At 33.0% G+C, this 16,758-nt stretch overlaps 1 long non-coding RNA gene across 1 annotated transcript; it reads left to right on the top strand.

Annotated features, from left to right (window-relative positions):
- The first annotated feature begins 1,549 nt into the window (after positions 1-1,549).
- On the top strand, positions 1,550-15,255 carry LOC128175708 (uncharacterized). Its single transcript, XR_008242715.1, has 2 exons — positions 1,550-5,247; positions 5,382-15,255. It is a non-coding gene; the product is annotated as an uncharacterized LOC128175708 (long non-coding RNA).
- The last annotated feature ends 1,503 nt before the right edge of the window (positions 15,256-16,758 follow it).

The raw sequence follows: 16,758 nt of genomic DNA, 5'->3' as shown, positions 1-16,758 counted from the left end.
TTCTAGTATGCTTAGATTGTAACAATTTAACAAATTTCAAATTGTTTTATTCTGTAAATCCTATTTTGGTAATTTGATTGATATACAGCAAAACTTGGTTATAACGAAGTCACTGGGACTTAACAAATTACTTCGTTTTATCCGTAATTTGTTATAACCGTATAAGAAATTCATTAAATTTACATAGCTGGGGATCCAAGATGACTTCGCTATATCCGTGAATTCGCAATATCCGTGTTGGTACTTAACGAGTTTTACTGTAGTATGTAATTTAATTCTGGTTGTAACACACTGTTTTATTGGCTAAAAAGTAATTTATTTTTTACTGGATTAGGCCTAAAAAAAAAGTTGTGATTTAGGGTAACCCGACCTAACCTACAAAAATGCCCCTATCCTACCATTTTTAGATGTCTGTTTTTATCCGATTGTGAATTTTATATTATTTCTATTAAAAAATCTGTTTTTAAATATGACACAAACAAACATACGATAAAATAAAAAAAAATCCCGACCTACCTAACCTAATTTTTTCATCAGTGTTACCCTAAACACACAAATTTTTTTTATAGGCCTTAGAAATTTGAACCTGTATTCTCCTTTTTTTTTAATGTTTTTTTTAATGGAAGATAAACCTAAAGAAGTTGAATCTGATTGCAATGGCTTAACCGAAATTAACAGGAGAAATTAATTAAGTTGTATGATATAAATATTTTATTCTGGATAACAAATTAATAAATTCTGAGCAATAAGCAATTCAGCTGGTCAAAATGAGTAATGTTGATTGGCAGAAAAAATAAAAATTAATGACATTTGGTCTTGGTTGTTCAAACACAGACAAATATTTGATTTAATTAACCAAGGGCAACTTCAGTTTGGTTGATTCAAAGATTGGTGGAGAATCCTTGAACACAATTGTGCTCAGGTTTTCATTTAAAGACAATCTCATCCCATATAGCTACAAAACGGTCTTCATCCCTGACAATTTTTAAGTCTTCGTCCCTTGCTGTCGGTCTGAAAAAATGCCAAGGAAGTTGACAGTATGACTGCCTTGCATTGTTTGTTACAACAACTTTGTAAACTAACATCATCGGCTGTAAGAAAATGATAAAATGATAAATGATGGAATGTGCTGATCCGTGAAGTTATTGTTATGCATTTCTGATTTACTGACTTTGATTTGATATACATGTACAAAGATCTTCAATTTGGAGTTGTTTTTGTAAGAACAGCTTTTAATGTGCCCAACAACCTTTAATAAAAAATTGATTTGAAACTGCCCGTCCTTTTCTAACATCTGTACTGTGTAAATCAGTTACGGGTTCTTGTAAAGTGGGCTAAAAACTGTTCCTCCTTATCTAACATCTGTGCTGTGTAAATCAATTTATTGGCTGTTTTATTGTATTATTGTAAGAAGGACTAGAAACAGTTGCTCCCTGTCTAACATCTGTACTATGTAAATCACTAACAGGTTTGTTGGCTGTCTTATAATCAAGGTGGACTACAAACTGTCCCTCCTCATTTAACATCTGTACTGTGTAAACCAGACTATCTTCTTGTATGGTGGGCTTGAAACTGCCTCCCCCTTTTTCCAACATCTGTACTGTGTAAATAGTTACAGAATGTAGATTGTCTAATTGTAAGGTAGACTAGAAACTGCCTCTCCCTGTCTAACATCTGTACTGTGTAAATCAGTTACAGGTATTTTTGGCTGTGTTATTGTAAGTTTGACTAGAAACTGTCCCTCCTAATTTAACATTTATAGTGTGTAAACCAGTTACAGGCTTGTGGACTATCTTCTTGTAAGTAGGGCTTGAAACTGCCCCCCCCCCCCCCCTTTTCCAACATCTGTACTGTGTAAATAGTTACAAAATGTAGATTGTCTAATTGTAAGATTGACTAGAAACTGCCTCTCCCTGTCTAACATCTGTACTGTTTAAATCAGTTACAGGTATTTTTGGCTGTGCAATTGTAAGGTTGACTAGAAACTGTCCCTTTTTATTTAACATCTATAGTGTGTAAACCAGTTAAAGGCTTGTGGACTATCGTCTTGTAAGGTGGGCTTGAAACTGCCCCCCCCCCCTTTTCCAACATCTGTACTGTGTAACTAGTCACAGGATGCAAATTGTCTAATTGTAAGATTGACTAGAAACTGCCTCTCCCTATCTAACATCTGTACTGTTTAAATCAGTTACAGGTATTTTTGGCTGTGTTATTGTAAGTTTGACTAGAAACTGTCCCTCCTTATTTATCATCTATACTGTTTAAACCAGTTACAGGCTTATGGACTATCTTCTTGTAAGGTGAGCTTGAAACTGTCCCTCCTTATTTAACATCTGTACTGTGTAAATAGTTACAGAATGTAGATTGTCTAACTGTAAGGTTGACCAGAAACTGCCTCTCCCTGTCTAACATCTGTACTGTTTAAATCAGTTACGGGTATTTTTGGCTGTGTAATTGTAAGGTTGACTAGAAACTGCCTCTCCCTGTCTAACATCTGTACTGTTTAAATCAGTTACAGGTATTTTTGGCTGTGTACTAGAAACTGTCCCTCTTTATTTTACATCTATAGTGTGTAAACCAGTTAAAGGCTTGTGGACTATCTTCTTGTAAGGTGGGCTTGAAACTGGCCCCCCCCCCCCCCCCCTTTCCAACATCTGTACTGTGTAACTAGTTACAGGATGCAAATTGTCTAATTGTAAGATTGACTAGAAACTGCCTCTCCCTGTCTAACATCTGTACTGTTTAAATCAGTTACAGGTATTTTTGGCTGTGTTATTGTAAGTTTGACTAGAAACTGTCCCTCCTTATTTATCATCTATACTGTGTAAACCAGTTACAGGCTTATGGACTATCTTCTTGTAAGGTGAGCTTGAAACTGTCCCTCCTTATTTAACATCTGTACTGTGTAAATAGTTACAGAATGTAGATTGTCTAACTGTAAGGTTGACCAGAAACTGCCTCTCCCTGTCTAACATCTGTACTGTTTAAATCAGTTACATGTATTTTTGGCTGTGTAATTGTAAGGTTGACTACAAACTGTCCCTCCTTATTTAATATCTATACTGTGTAAACCAGTTACAGGCTTGTGGACTATCTTCTTGTAAAGTGGGATTGAAACTGCCCCTCTTTTTCCAACATCTGTACTGTGTAAATAGTTACAGGATGTAGATTGTCTAATTGTAAGGTTGACTAGAAACTGCCTCTCCCTGTCTAACATCTGTACTGTGTAAATCAGTTACAGGTATTTTTGGCTGTGTATGTACCTTGTTGTCCTCAACTAACTGTTGTCCTTCTGGTGCCCCGGTTTCATTGGCCAGCAGGATTGTGTAATGGAGGAGTGATTTCAAATTGATTGTAGACAACTCCTTTCCGGACATTTCTAAAATCTCTTCCGCCGACTCGTTAGTTAATTCTTTGAATTTGGGTGCATTGGACACGAACACGGCATTGGACAATTCCTCTAATGCCGTGTTCGATTTCAATCTACACCAGTTCAATCGCTGGCCTGCGTATGTCCTCATTTTTTTTTACTACAGGAAGGATATTTTTCCCAACTAAGGAGTGCCTCCTTTTTAATATAGCCGATGGTAGCATTCTTGGTTTATCGTTTCTAAAATTAAAATGAATAATTCTTAATAAACACGTCCACACCAGCAAACTTGATGAAATGACCACACATAATTAATATTATAAAATAAATAATTTAACAACGTAGAACCCTTATAAAACCACTCTTTTTTTAAGCGGGGGGGGGGGGGGTGGTTGGTTAAAGTCTGCTGCCGCTAACCTATTACTCAAGCATCAAACATGCATTTATATCTGTATCATTAACCGAGCTGATAGTAATAGTGTCAAGGCGCTGAAAGTTGACTAGAAACTGCCCATCCTTATTTAACATCTATACTGTGTAAATTAGTTACAGGTTTACTGGCTGTCTTATTCTAAGGTGAGCTAGGTACTGTTCCCCCTGTCTATCATCTGTACTGTGTAAACCAGTTATGGGTTTTTTTTGGCTGCGTTATTGGAAGGTTGACTAGAAAACTGTTCCTCATTTAATACCAGTACTGTGTTAATCAGTTTCTGGTATTTTGGCTTAGAATTGAATAATAATAAATTATAGAAATGATATGGATGTAAATAAAGATTTTCTAAGAAAGATGATATATTTAAATTAAAGCAGGATATTTAGATATTACTTGTTAATTTCTGAATTAAAAAAAAAGGAGTTATAGATTGCTTATTGTAAGATGGACTAGAAATTGTCCCTCCCTGTCTATCATCTGTACTGTTTAAATCAGTTACAGGGTTTTTGGCTGTCTTATTGTAAGGTGGACAAGAATCTGCCCCGCCTTGTCTAAAATCTGTACTGTGTAAATCAGTTACAGGTTTTTTGGCTTGGTAAGGTGGACTAGAAACCGTAAGATTGACTAGGAACTGTTCCTCCTTATTTATCATCTGTACTGTGTAAATCAGTTTCAGGTATTTTGGCTATCCTGTTGTAAGGTGGACCTGAAATTGTCTCTTCCTGTCTTTCATCTGTACTGTGTAAATCAGTTACGGGTGTTTTAGCTGTGTAATTGTTGAGGTTGATTAGAAACTGTTCCTCCTTATTTAACATCTGTACTGTATACATTAGTAACAGGTGTATTGGCTGTGTTATTGTAAGGTGGGCTTGAAACTGCCTCTCCATGTCTAACATTTGTACTGTGTAAATCAGTTACAGGTTTGTGTGTTTGTATATAGTAAAGTATAGCGGTTAATTAATTACCTGTAACCTGTGGTGAACATATTATGGTGTACTGTATTACTCTCCATATCGTGATGATGAAGCCTCAATACCTGTGACTCATGTCAAATGAAGATGGGATGAAGTACACAAATATGCTTCGTACAGGTCCTATGGGTTGTCTTGCAACTTACAAAATAAGGGTCAGCAGTACACCGAGTCAGGTGACAATGCCTCTATTTTTTGGTGACCGGACGCATTCCAGTGAGGTCATGTCAAAAATTAGAATTAAATAAATATAAATAATAGAAAGGATATGGATGTAAATACAGATTTTTAAAAAAAGATGATGATATATTTAAATTAAAGCAGGATATTTAGATATTACTTGTTAATTTCTGAATTAAAAAAAAAAGGAGTTATAGATTGCTTATTGTAAGATGGACTAGAAATTGTCCCTCCCTGTCTATCATCTGTACTGTTTAAATCAGTTACAGGGTTTTTGGCTGTCTTATTGTAAGGTGGACTAGAAACCGTAAGATTGACTAGGAACTGTTCCTCCTTATTTATCATCTGTACTGTGTAAATCAGTTTCAGGTATTTTGGCTATCCTGTTGTAAATCAGTTACAGGGTTTTTGGCTGTCTTATTGTAAGGTGGACAAGAATCTGCCCCGCCTTGTCTAAAATCTGTACTGTGTAAATCAGTTACAGGTTTTTTGGCTTTTTTATTGTAAGGTGGACTAGAAACCGTAAGATTGACTAGGAACTGTTCCTCCTTATTTATCATCTGTACTGTGTAAATCAGTTTCAGGTATTTTGGCTATCCTGTTGTAAGGTGGACCTGAAATTGTCTCTTCCTGTCTTTCATCTGTACTGTGTAAATCAGTTACGGGTGTTTTAGCTGTGTAATTGTTGAGGTTGATTAGAAACTGTTCCTCCTTATTTAACATCTGTACTGTATACATTAGTAACAGGTGTATTGGCTGTGTTATTGTAAGGTGGGCTTGAAACTGCCTCTCCATGTCTAACATTTGTACTGTGTAAATCAGTTACAGGTTTGTGTGTTTGTATATAGTAAAGTATAGCGGTTAATTAATTTCCTGTAACCTGTGGTGAACATATTATGGTGTACTGTATTACTTTCCATATCGTGATGATGAAGCCTCAATACCTGTGACTCATGTCAAATGAAGATGGGATGAAGTACACAAATATGCTTCGTACAGGTCCTATGGGTTGTCTTGCAACTTACAAAATAAGGGTCAGCAGTACACCGAGTCAGGTGACAATGCCTCTATTTTTTGGTGACCGGACGCATACCAGTGAGGTCATGTCAAAAATTAGAATTAAATAAATATAAATAATAGAAAGGATATGGATGTAAATACAGATTTTTAAAAAAAAGATGATGATATATTTAAATTAAAGCAGGATATTTAGATATTCCTTGTTAATTTCTGAATTAAAAAAAAAAAGGAGTTATAGATTGCTTATTGTAAGATGGACTAGAAATTGTCCCTCCCTGTCTATCATCTGTACTGTTTAAATCAGTTACAGGTTTTTTGGCTTTTTTATTGTAAGGTGGACTAGAAACCGTAAGATTGACTAGGAACTGTTCCTCCTTATTTATCATCTGTACTGTTTAAATCAGTTACAGGGTTTTTGGCTGTCTTATTGTAAGGTGGACAAGAATCTGCCCCGCCTTGTCTAAAATCTGTACTGTGTAAATCAGTTACAGGTTTTTTGGCTTTTTTATTGTAAGGTGGACTAGAAACCGTAAGATTGACTAGGAACTGTTCCTCCTTATTTATCATCTGTACTGTGTAAATCAGTTTCAGGTATTTTGGCTATCCTGTTGTAAGGTGGACCTGAAATTGTCTCTTCCTGTCTTTCATCTGTACTGTGTAAATCAGTTACGGGTGTTTTAGCTGTGTAATTGTTGAGGTTGATTAGAAACTGTTCCTCCTTATTTAACATCTGTACTGTATACATTAGTAACAGGTGTATTGGCTGTGTTATTGTAAGGTGGGCTTGAAACTGCCTCTCCATGTCTAACATTTGTACTGTGTAAATCAGTTACAGGTTTGTGTGTTTGTATATAGTAAAGTATAGCGGTTAATTAATTACCTGTAACCTGTGGTGAACATATTATGGTGTACTGTATTACTTTCCATATCGTGATGATGAAGCCTCAATACCTGTGACTCATGTCAAATGAAGATGGGATGAAGTACACAAATATGCTTCGTACAGGTCCTATGGGTTGTCTTGCAACTTACAAAATAAGGGTCAGCAGTACACCGAGTCAGGTGACAATGCCTCTATTTTTTGGTAACCGGACGCATACCAGTGAGGTCATGTCAAAAATTAGAATTAAATAAATATAAATAATAGAAAGGATATGGATGTAAATACAGATTTTTAAAAAAAGATGATGATATATTTAAATTAAAGCAAGATATTTAGATATAACTTGTTAAATTCTAAATTTAAAAAATGGAGCTGTAGATTGTCTTATTGTAAGGTGGACTAGAAAATTTCCCTCCTTATTCAACATCTGTACTGTGTAAATCACGTACAAGTTTATTGGTTGTCTGATTGTAAGGTTGACTAGAAAGTGTCCCTCCATGTCTCACATCTGTACTGTGTTAATTAGTTACATGTTGTAGATTGTTTAATTGTAAGATGGGTTAGAAATTGTCCCTCTGGACTGTGTAAACCAGGTACTTCTTAATGTAATGTCTTATTGCAAGTTTGTCTATAGAAACTGTTCTTCCCGGTCTACCATCTGCATTCTGTAAATCAGTGACAAGTTCTTGTAATGTGGGCTAAAATCTGTCCCTCCCTGTCTAACATCTGTAGTCTATTATAGTCCCAACAATTATACTTTTTTGCGATTGACAAAAACAGTGCTTACTGGTCAAATCTTTCCCAAGATAATGATCAAACTCCCTCTTTCATATAATATAACTTGAATGTGAACATCGTTGGGCTACAACAATTGATATCAACCCATGTACTTTCGAGCATGGTAAATTCTACCACCTCACTCCCCCTTTCCTAAGACCTAATGTTTTTCGTACATTAGTCTTAATTATATTGATTTAAGAAGTCAACCGCCACACATTTTAAAACTGTAACTAAAATGACTTTTCTGAATATGAAAAAACCTTATATTTACACTTTTCATAATTGTCAAACGATCTAATAAAAATGATTTGCCAAAAATTCTATAAACTGGTGAAAAAAAGTAGAAAGTTAAAGTACTAATACCGATGTCTTTAAATATTGCGCTACTACTTTAATTATAGTTACCTATATTGGTCAACACCATACTCATAATCCAATTAGAGCACAATATGAATTCGGTTTCAGAAATTTTATAAAATACACAGTTAAAGTAATAATACCGGTGTTTCATAATATTGCGCTACTACATGTATATTTACTTACCTATATTGGTCAACATCATAATTATAATCCAATTAGAGCACAATATGAATTCCTTAAGAATTATAAATTACTGAAAGTTATGCATGTTAACTAATCCTATTCTGCATATCAAAAACATGTGCACCATGTGAAACCCATCTATATGACCAAAAGAGCTCGGTAAAACAAGTACCCGCTAATGCAGAATCTAAATTTTGAAATTAATATCAAATTTCATAAAAAATTATAAAATGATTATATAAAATTTAAAAATAAAAAGTGTTTTTAGTTAAATCTGAATATCTTTAAATAGTTTATTCATATTTGATAAAAACAAAAGATTTGTAGTTGTAGACTTCTTATTAGAAGGTTGACTAGAAAATATCCTTACCTGTCTACCTGTCTTACCTGTCTACATCTGTTCTCTGTTAATCAGTTAATTGACCCTCCGTGTCTATCATCTTTACTGTGTAAATCAGCTACAGGTTAATTGACCGTTTTATTGTAAGGTGAACTAGAAATTGTCCCTCATGTCTAACATCTGTACTGTGTAAATCACTTACAGGTTTATTTACCGTTTTAGTGTAAGGTGAACTAGAAATTGACCCTCCCTGTCTAACATCTGTACTGTGTAAATCACTTACAGGTTTGTTGGCTGTCTTATTGTAAGGTGAACTAGAAATTGACCCTCCCTGTCTAACATCTGTACTGTGTAAATCAGTTACAGGTTTGTTTGCTGTCTTATTGTAAGGTGAACTAGAAGTTGTCCCCCCCTGTTTATCATCTTTACTGTGTAAATCAGTTACAGGTTTGTTGACCGTTTAATTGTAAGTTGAACTAGAAATTGACCCTCCCTGTCTAACATCTGTACTGTGTAAATCACTTACAGGTTTATTTACCGTTTTATTGTAAGGTGAACTAGAAATTGACCCTCCCTGTCTAACATCTTTACTGTGTAAATAATTTACAGGTTTGTTGACCGTTTAATTGTAAGTTGAACTAGAAATTGACCCTCTCTGTCTAACATCTGTACTGTGTAAATCACTTACAGGTTTATTTACCGTTTTATTGTAAGGTGAACTAGACATTGACCCTCCCTGTCTAACATCTGTACTGTGTAAATCACTTACAGGTTTGTTGGCTGTCTTATTGTAAGGTGAACTAGAAGTTGTCGTTCCCTGTGTATCATCTGTACTGTGTAAATCAGTTACAGGTATATTGACCGTTTTATTGTAAGGTGAACTAGAAATTGTCCCTCATGTCTAACATCTGTACTGTGTAAATCACTTACAGGTTTGTTGGCTGTCTTATTGTAAGATGAACTAGAAATTGACCCTCCCTGTCTAAAATCTGTACGGTGTTAATCAGTTACGGGTTCTTTTGGCTGTCTTATTCTAAGCAGGACTAGAAACTACACTGCCGTCCACTATTTAGAAATTGTCCCTCCCTGTGTAACATCTGTACTGTGTAAATCACTTACAGGTTTGTTGGCTGTTTTATTGTAAGGTGAACTAGAAATTGACCCTCCTTGTCTAACATCTGTACTGTGTAAATCACTTACAGGTTTGTTGGCTGTGAACTAGAAATTGACCCTCCCTGTCTATCATCTGTATTGTGTAAATCAGCTACAGGTTAATTGACCGTTTTATTGTAAGATGAACTAGAAATTGACCCTCCCTGTCTAACATCTGTACTGTGTAAATCACAAACAGGTTTGGTGGCTGTCTTATTGTAAAGTGAACAAGAAATTGTCCCCCTGTCTATCATCTTTACTGTGTAAATAATTTACAGGTTTGTTGGCTGTCTAATTGTAAGTTGAAGAAGAAATTGACCCTCCTTGTCCAACATCTGTACTGTGTAAATCACTTACTGGTTAATTTACCGTTTTAGTGTAAGGTGAACTAGAAATTGACACTCCCTGTCTAACATCTGTACTGTGTAAATCACTTACAGGTTTGTTGGCTGTCTTATTGTAAGGTGAACTAGAAGTTGTCGTTCCCTGTCTATCATCTGTACTGTGTAAATCAGTTACAGGTTTATTGACCGTTTTATTGTAAGGTGAACTAGAAATTGACCCTCCCTGTCTAACATCTGTACTGTGTAAATCACTTACAGGTTTGTTTGCTGTCTTATTGTAAGATGAACTAGAAATTGACCCTCCCTGTCTAACATCTATACTGTGTATATCAGTTACGGGTTCTTTTGGCTGTCTTATTCTAAGCAGGACTAGAAACTACCCCGCTGTCCACTATTTAACATCTGTACCGTGTAAATCAGCTACAGGTTTATTTGGGTTTTTTGCTGTCTTATTGTTAGGTTAAAAGGTATTATATGTATCCGTATTACTGGCATAAAGAACATCTACATGCTTTTATATTTCACCTATATATCATTTGAATTTTTAAATATGTTTTTCTTGAAATCAGTTTTGCACTTTAAAACTTGAAGAGATCATCTTGTAACTGTTAATATTGTTGATGATGTCTACATCAAAATCCTGTAAACATAGAATCCTACCATTACTCTTAACTACAGTAAAGACCAATTCCACAGGGCTCGATGATCGTGGCCATTTTGAGATTGATCTCCTTTTAAAAAGAAGAATTATGAATAAAAATAAAGAATAAGAACATTCTGTTATTTCTATGGATTTTGGTTATAGTTGAATATTTTGTGATTGTGATCCTGGTGTATTAGGGTAGTTCCATGGTCCTGAATGACATCTTGTGAATTGTCGAAACGGTAAAGATAGTTCCAAATGACTGTTGTTGGCCCTGAATCGTTGTTTCTTTCATAGGGCTTCTTATCTTTACTTTCTTTTCTGTGCTTACACTGTAAAAAAGATATTTATTCATTCGAGAACAGTTTTCAATACAAATTTGTGAAAAATAGTTTTTACACATTTCGCCTAAAAAAGTTCTTCATGCTTAAACATGTTTACTGAAGCATTCTTTATCTAAAACATAATAAGCCATTATGTTTAGGAGGTAAACACATAATCCCTTCCATTTTGATTTGTCTCCAACATGTTTAAAATCTCAACATCTGAAACTAATCCTTCGACTCCATTTCATTCAATGAAAATTTAAATTCGAAAGGTTACCCTTGATGTTGCTGACATGATTCTTCTGCCTATTTCCAAACTGAGATCTTGTACCACCATCAGAAATAAATGGAATTGTATGCAACAATATAAGAAAATGCAAAGATATCGAATTATTAACTGCGAGAAACTATAACAATTCACTGTAAGAATTATGTTTAGGTCCTAAACGTTTTTTTAAACGCCACGGATGTAATAAATTTTAAACGTGTTTATAATTGTAACATGTTTTCTAGCTAAACGTATTTAGAAATGTGTTCATTTCCTTAACATGTATCAAGATGGCGTGTTTAGATTTTAAACATGCCAATCTAAATGTGTTTAGAATCTAAACACATCTTTAAACGCATTTATGGCATTGAGGACTAAATTCTCAGCAATGTGGTTTTTAAAAAATTACAAAAAGCACAGAACATTTGTGCATTCATGCCTCTCACCAGTCCTGTCATAAATTACATATCGTTGTTTACACTCTACAATTTAAAAAACAAACACATTGATTGAAATTGAAAGTAAACACTTTAATGAGTGTTTCCACTAAATGTCAATACTTGTAAAAAAAAAAAATAATAATAAATGTTATACAGATTCACACATGCATACTAGTTATGTTTTCAAATTGTATAAACCATAATTGTAATTTAGATAAAAGATAAAAATTCCTGATTAAAAGTTCATTTAAATTGTAGAGTTATGTGTTTTGTCAATTTTACGACAAGATTTTCTTTGAAATTTAATTTTGTGCAATTGCATTGATACACATGATTAACAAAAAGTACTTCAGTAAAATCTCATAAAATTAGACCTATAAATCTGGTCCATAAACAACAGGACAAATATACAACGCAAGTAGGATCCGAGAAAGAGTTTCTATGCTGTTAAAGCTGAAAACAACTCTTGGAATGTTATCATCCTCTATAATTCTTGGTGTGTCATCTTTTTATCCAGTGTCTTTGTGAACTTTAGATAATTAGAACACATGAAGAAATCGTTGGATCGATCATTTAATATGTAGTGTTGAAGGAATCCAAGAAGCTGGTACTGCTTTGGATAATTAAGATCCAATGTGTAGTAAGTGAACAGAAGTAGTTTCAGAGCCTCTCTGGCATTCTGCCCTACTTCCATCGAAATGCCCTCTGCCTCTTAAAAACTGTGAACTCTAATGTTTGGTTTTCATCAAATCTAACACTTTCACTCATTTAAAGGATGTCCGTATAGGTTGTACAACACATAAATGTATAGATTATTCAATCAAGTCAATAATTCTTGTGTTTTCTAAAGGAATTTTTAAGTACGTAACATAAATATTTTTATCTAATTTTTCTAATTTTGAAATATATACGAGCTAAACAAAAAGAAAAAATTCTCGAATTACAGAAAGAAAAATTCTCTAATTCCTACATGCATATAGGTTGACATATAATGGACGAATTTGCATGTTGGTTCTAATACTCTGTTTTGAATAGATTGCACTGTCTCCTTGCGAAAAAAGTTTCAAATGCATATGAATACAGGTCATGTTATATACAATCTTTGGGTATAAATGTATCCTCACGAAACAATATTGGTAATGGTGTCAAAGATGATTTGCATTTAACTTACCAACTTGTCCATATTACATGGACTCGAAACGTTTGCAAAACTTTAGATAATTGTCTGAAGTAATGAACTCTGTTTTTTGTCCCCCAAGACATGGTGCTGAATAAATCCTAAAAGATAAAAAAAATTGGGGTATGGCATCCCAGGCGTAATACGCACATAGCAGTTTTAAGAATCTATCTTGCAAAAGAAAAGTTTGTGTCTCAAGTTTCTGACCAGCTCCAACAACGTATATGTTTTGTAGTGCTCCTTGTGAGCTGAGCACGGCAATTAGTCTGGGAGGATCTTCTTTCTTGCTCTTCATTCCATTCCATTCACTAGCCCATAATAAATATACAATCATTATGTGCAACACAGCTAATAACTTTAAGGTTTTTTTCATTTTTCACACTGATAAAATGTCTGTCAAAAACATACCTGCATGTAGTGACAGAACTGGATTCTTTGGGGCCTTGTATTCCAATGCATTCTTCAGTTTGACGAGCGTATCTATGGTTACCACTTGATTCTGTACAAGATAAAACATAATATCAGACGGGAATTTTGAATCTTTATCTTCATTGAATAAGCTACGACCTTCGCCTCATTAAAATAGTATCATTATATTATTGTATTATCTAATATTTATTAGTTTTCATGTAAATTGAAAGATACTCGAAATATTTAAACAAATATATTTTAGTATAATATATCTAACAGTTTCTTAATTTTCATCCGTGAAAATCGTCCCTCTACTCATGACTGTCTCCCATCAATCATTAATATCTTTTTTTTCAAATTTGGCTTTGAAAGAAAGAACTCTTTCTAAATCTTAAAAAAATATGTATAATTAATATTTTTAACACCTTAATTAAAATTATCAATCGTAACGAATGTCTTAAAGAAGATGGAATATATGGAAACAATTATTTAATTAAAACATCGATATTTTTGTTTCTTTTCCTCTCTCATAAAGTATTCCTTTGAAAAGTCTGATATTATTTATCTTAATGTTTAATAATTAAAATTATTAAGAATCATTTCATTTTTTAACTACCCAGTACTTACAAATAAACACTTCCACAAGAATGGAAATATTTTAATGAGTCATCGACTGATCCCTGGTATTTTTCTACAAATGATCTCTGCTCAAGGGTATCTCTTTGTGCTCTTGCAATGACTGCCAAGTCCATCATTTTTGTTTGTTTTTAAACTCTTTTTCCAATACCTTTTCAGCATCCCCATGTTTATTTTTCTCTTTTAAAAAGTATAATTTTTATTATCGATGATATTGCCAACAAAGCATTCCTTTAGAAAAAAATTTGTTGTTTACATTTTGAAAAGTAATGATATTAAAATATAACATACATCTTACAAAACTTTCAAAAACATCTTAACCGTTTAAATCAGTAACAAGTTTGTGGATCATCTTACTCTTAGGTAATTGAGAAAACTTAAGCTGTTTAATCAGAATATCGGTTAATAAAAAACGCGTAAACAGTACCATTTTCCCTTGTATAACATAAAATTTGGATTGATTCTTGTTGATATACTTTGCTATAAGTAAACTCAAACAGTAAGACGCATTAATTTGAATAATATTAAATCGGATTTACAAGTTTTGGACGTATTGTAAACTTTGTGTTCTTCTTAGCAAGTTATTAATGACAATTTTGATGAATATATTTTGCCAATCAAATAAAGTGTTATAACCAGAATTAGAGACTAGTATATAAATATTTAGTTATAAATTTTGTTTTACAATATGGATTATAAAGTCTTAACTGTATGTAAACTGCCTGACACAAAAATATTTTGGTTTGTCCAACTATTGTATTAGATATTTTTGGCGTTTACATGTATCTATTGGATATTATCTAACGTTGCAAACGCAAACTTGAGAAAAGTAGCTTTTGGTGCATATAATTCCGATTTCTTACCTTTCATAGCTGTGTATAAATATTCCTGGTATTCATATTCCCTGTTCGGCATACAATGCAACAAAGAATGCAACATTTTAAAATTTTGTTGCCAAGTTGATATCAAATATATTTGTTTCATTGGAATACTTGAATTCTATACATTAGTCCAATTAAAGTTTTGTTGACAGAAACTTTGTTTTACAATAATACAAATACAAGGTTTTCTTTGTCTTAACCGGTCGTAATCAGCTATACATTTTCACCTTTTAACGTAACTATTACACCATGGACATATTACTCACATTGAAGTATTGATAGTGATGGGAAAGTATCAGTGTGATAATTGTATAATATGAAACTAAGTCATTGTAGTTATATAAGCCTATAACCTATATGTGATTTTCATTATGTGGATACTTTTGTGACATGTTACTTTTGCGTTCAACAGAACTTAATGTTACATGATTTGAATTAAACCATTGTTGCATGATAATTGTTCCGTATTTTCATTTTAGTTTCGGAATAGAATAATTGCACGTTTTGTATTTTCATTATCATTTACCTATTGTTAATATTATCTTTCTCTCTTTATCTGCTAAAAACGGACATATTATGACATTATAAACAACATGTGTAAATAGATTTATACAAATGTTATAGTACAATGCAAGGTATGTAACAGAAAAGTATGTTTCAATGAACAGTACAGTTATGCAAATTGTCTAGAACTGCAACAATTCCTTAAAAATGAAAACTAATGATTATACATATTACACATAATACCAAAAATATACACGTAGGATATACCGGTACATGAATGAATGTAACCATGCATCAAAATCGGTTGCTCAATATGAGAAACGAATGCAATTTGAACCTGTCATAATGTAATGATGTCCTTTGGTATGAATGAGAGTTTCTGGATATAAAACACAGAAACTTAAAATTTACCAAAAGATTGCTCTAGCGTTAATTTTGATTTTTGGTTGTTCGGCAAATACTTCCAGCAAATATTCTAAGACAAAAAAACCCCACTTGATGCTGCATGAACGTAAAATAATTGACATATACTCGGTAAAGACACATGGATATTTTAAACTGTCGTGCTTGCATATGTATAACTGTTTTATTTAACTTATAAACATATCCAATATCTGTTTACAATGATAGCAATTTAATCAAAAGTAAATAATTATTTTTAATTTCTATCATCACCATCTTTAATAGCAATATATTATGTATTGGAAGCTATCTAGGATAACCTTTATAAATATAAAATTCAAATTTAATTGCAGTTCAGGAATAATTTTTACCCGTAAATTTATGCTTCAAAGTTAGTATCTTCCCCGTGTTTGCTAACGTTGAATTAACTAAAGACCATCGCCCTTGATTCCAGGGTCTGACTGGTCATGTTATGGAACCAAAGATCATAGAATTGTAGGTATCTTAGTGAGATATTGCATTTGAACACAGAGTTAAGAGGATTATATTTAATCGGTATAGACAAAAATTATTTATTTTCATTTCACATATAATCGTCAATGTTTTTTGAATTAGCTATTAACTTTAGTGAAGTTGAGCTTTTGTGTTTGTAAAATTTGCAAGATCATATACAAAAGATGCATAATAACCTTGACAGAGTAAGTATTGAAGCTGTTATTTTTTAATTGCAAGAAATATTAAAATTATTCAATAGCCATGTTCCTTGTTTTTTTCATTGTGACATTCGTTGATTTTTAATTTCTCTATGTTTATAATCAACAATTGAGTTCATACCTAAGGTTGTTATTTAGTCAGACGATATTTGTTAACTAATGCTGAAGAACTAAGGATATGAAATCAGCGAAAGTTATATATTGGTCAGATTGATTGAAGCTAATATGTCCAATTCAGGTAAATGCTTAAATGTATTTTTTTTTTCAAAACGTACCTTAAAATGTATATTTACTCATTACTAATATATGAACAGCAGTAATATCTATAAAGGGCACACAGC

Source organism: Crassostrea angulata, chromosome 3, assembly GCF_025612915.1.
Source record: "Crassostrea angulata isolate pt1a10 chromosome 3, ASM2561291v2, whole genome shotgun sequence".
In the NCBI taxonomy this organism is placed as follows: domain Eukaryota; kingdom Metazoa; phylum Mollusca; class Bivalvia; order Ostreida; family Ostreidae; genus Magallana; species Magallana angulata.
The sequence above is the reverse complement of the archived record's forward strand: the minus strand, read 5'-3'. Positions and strand labels throughout refer to the sequence as shown.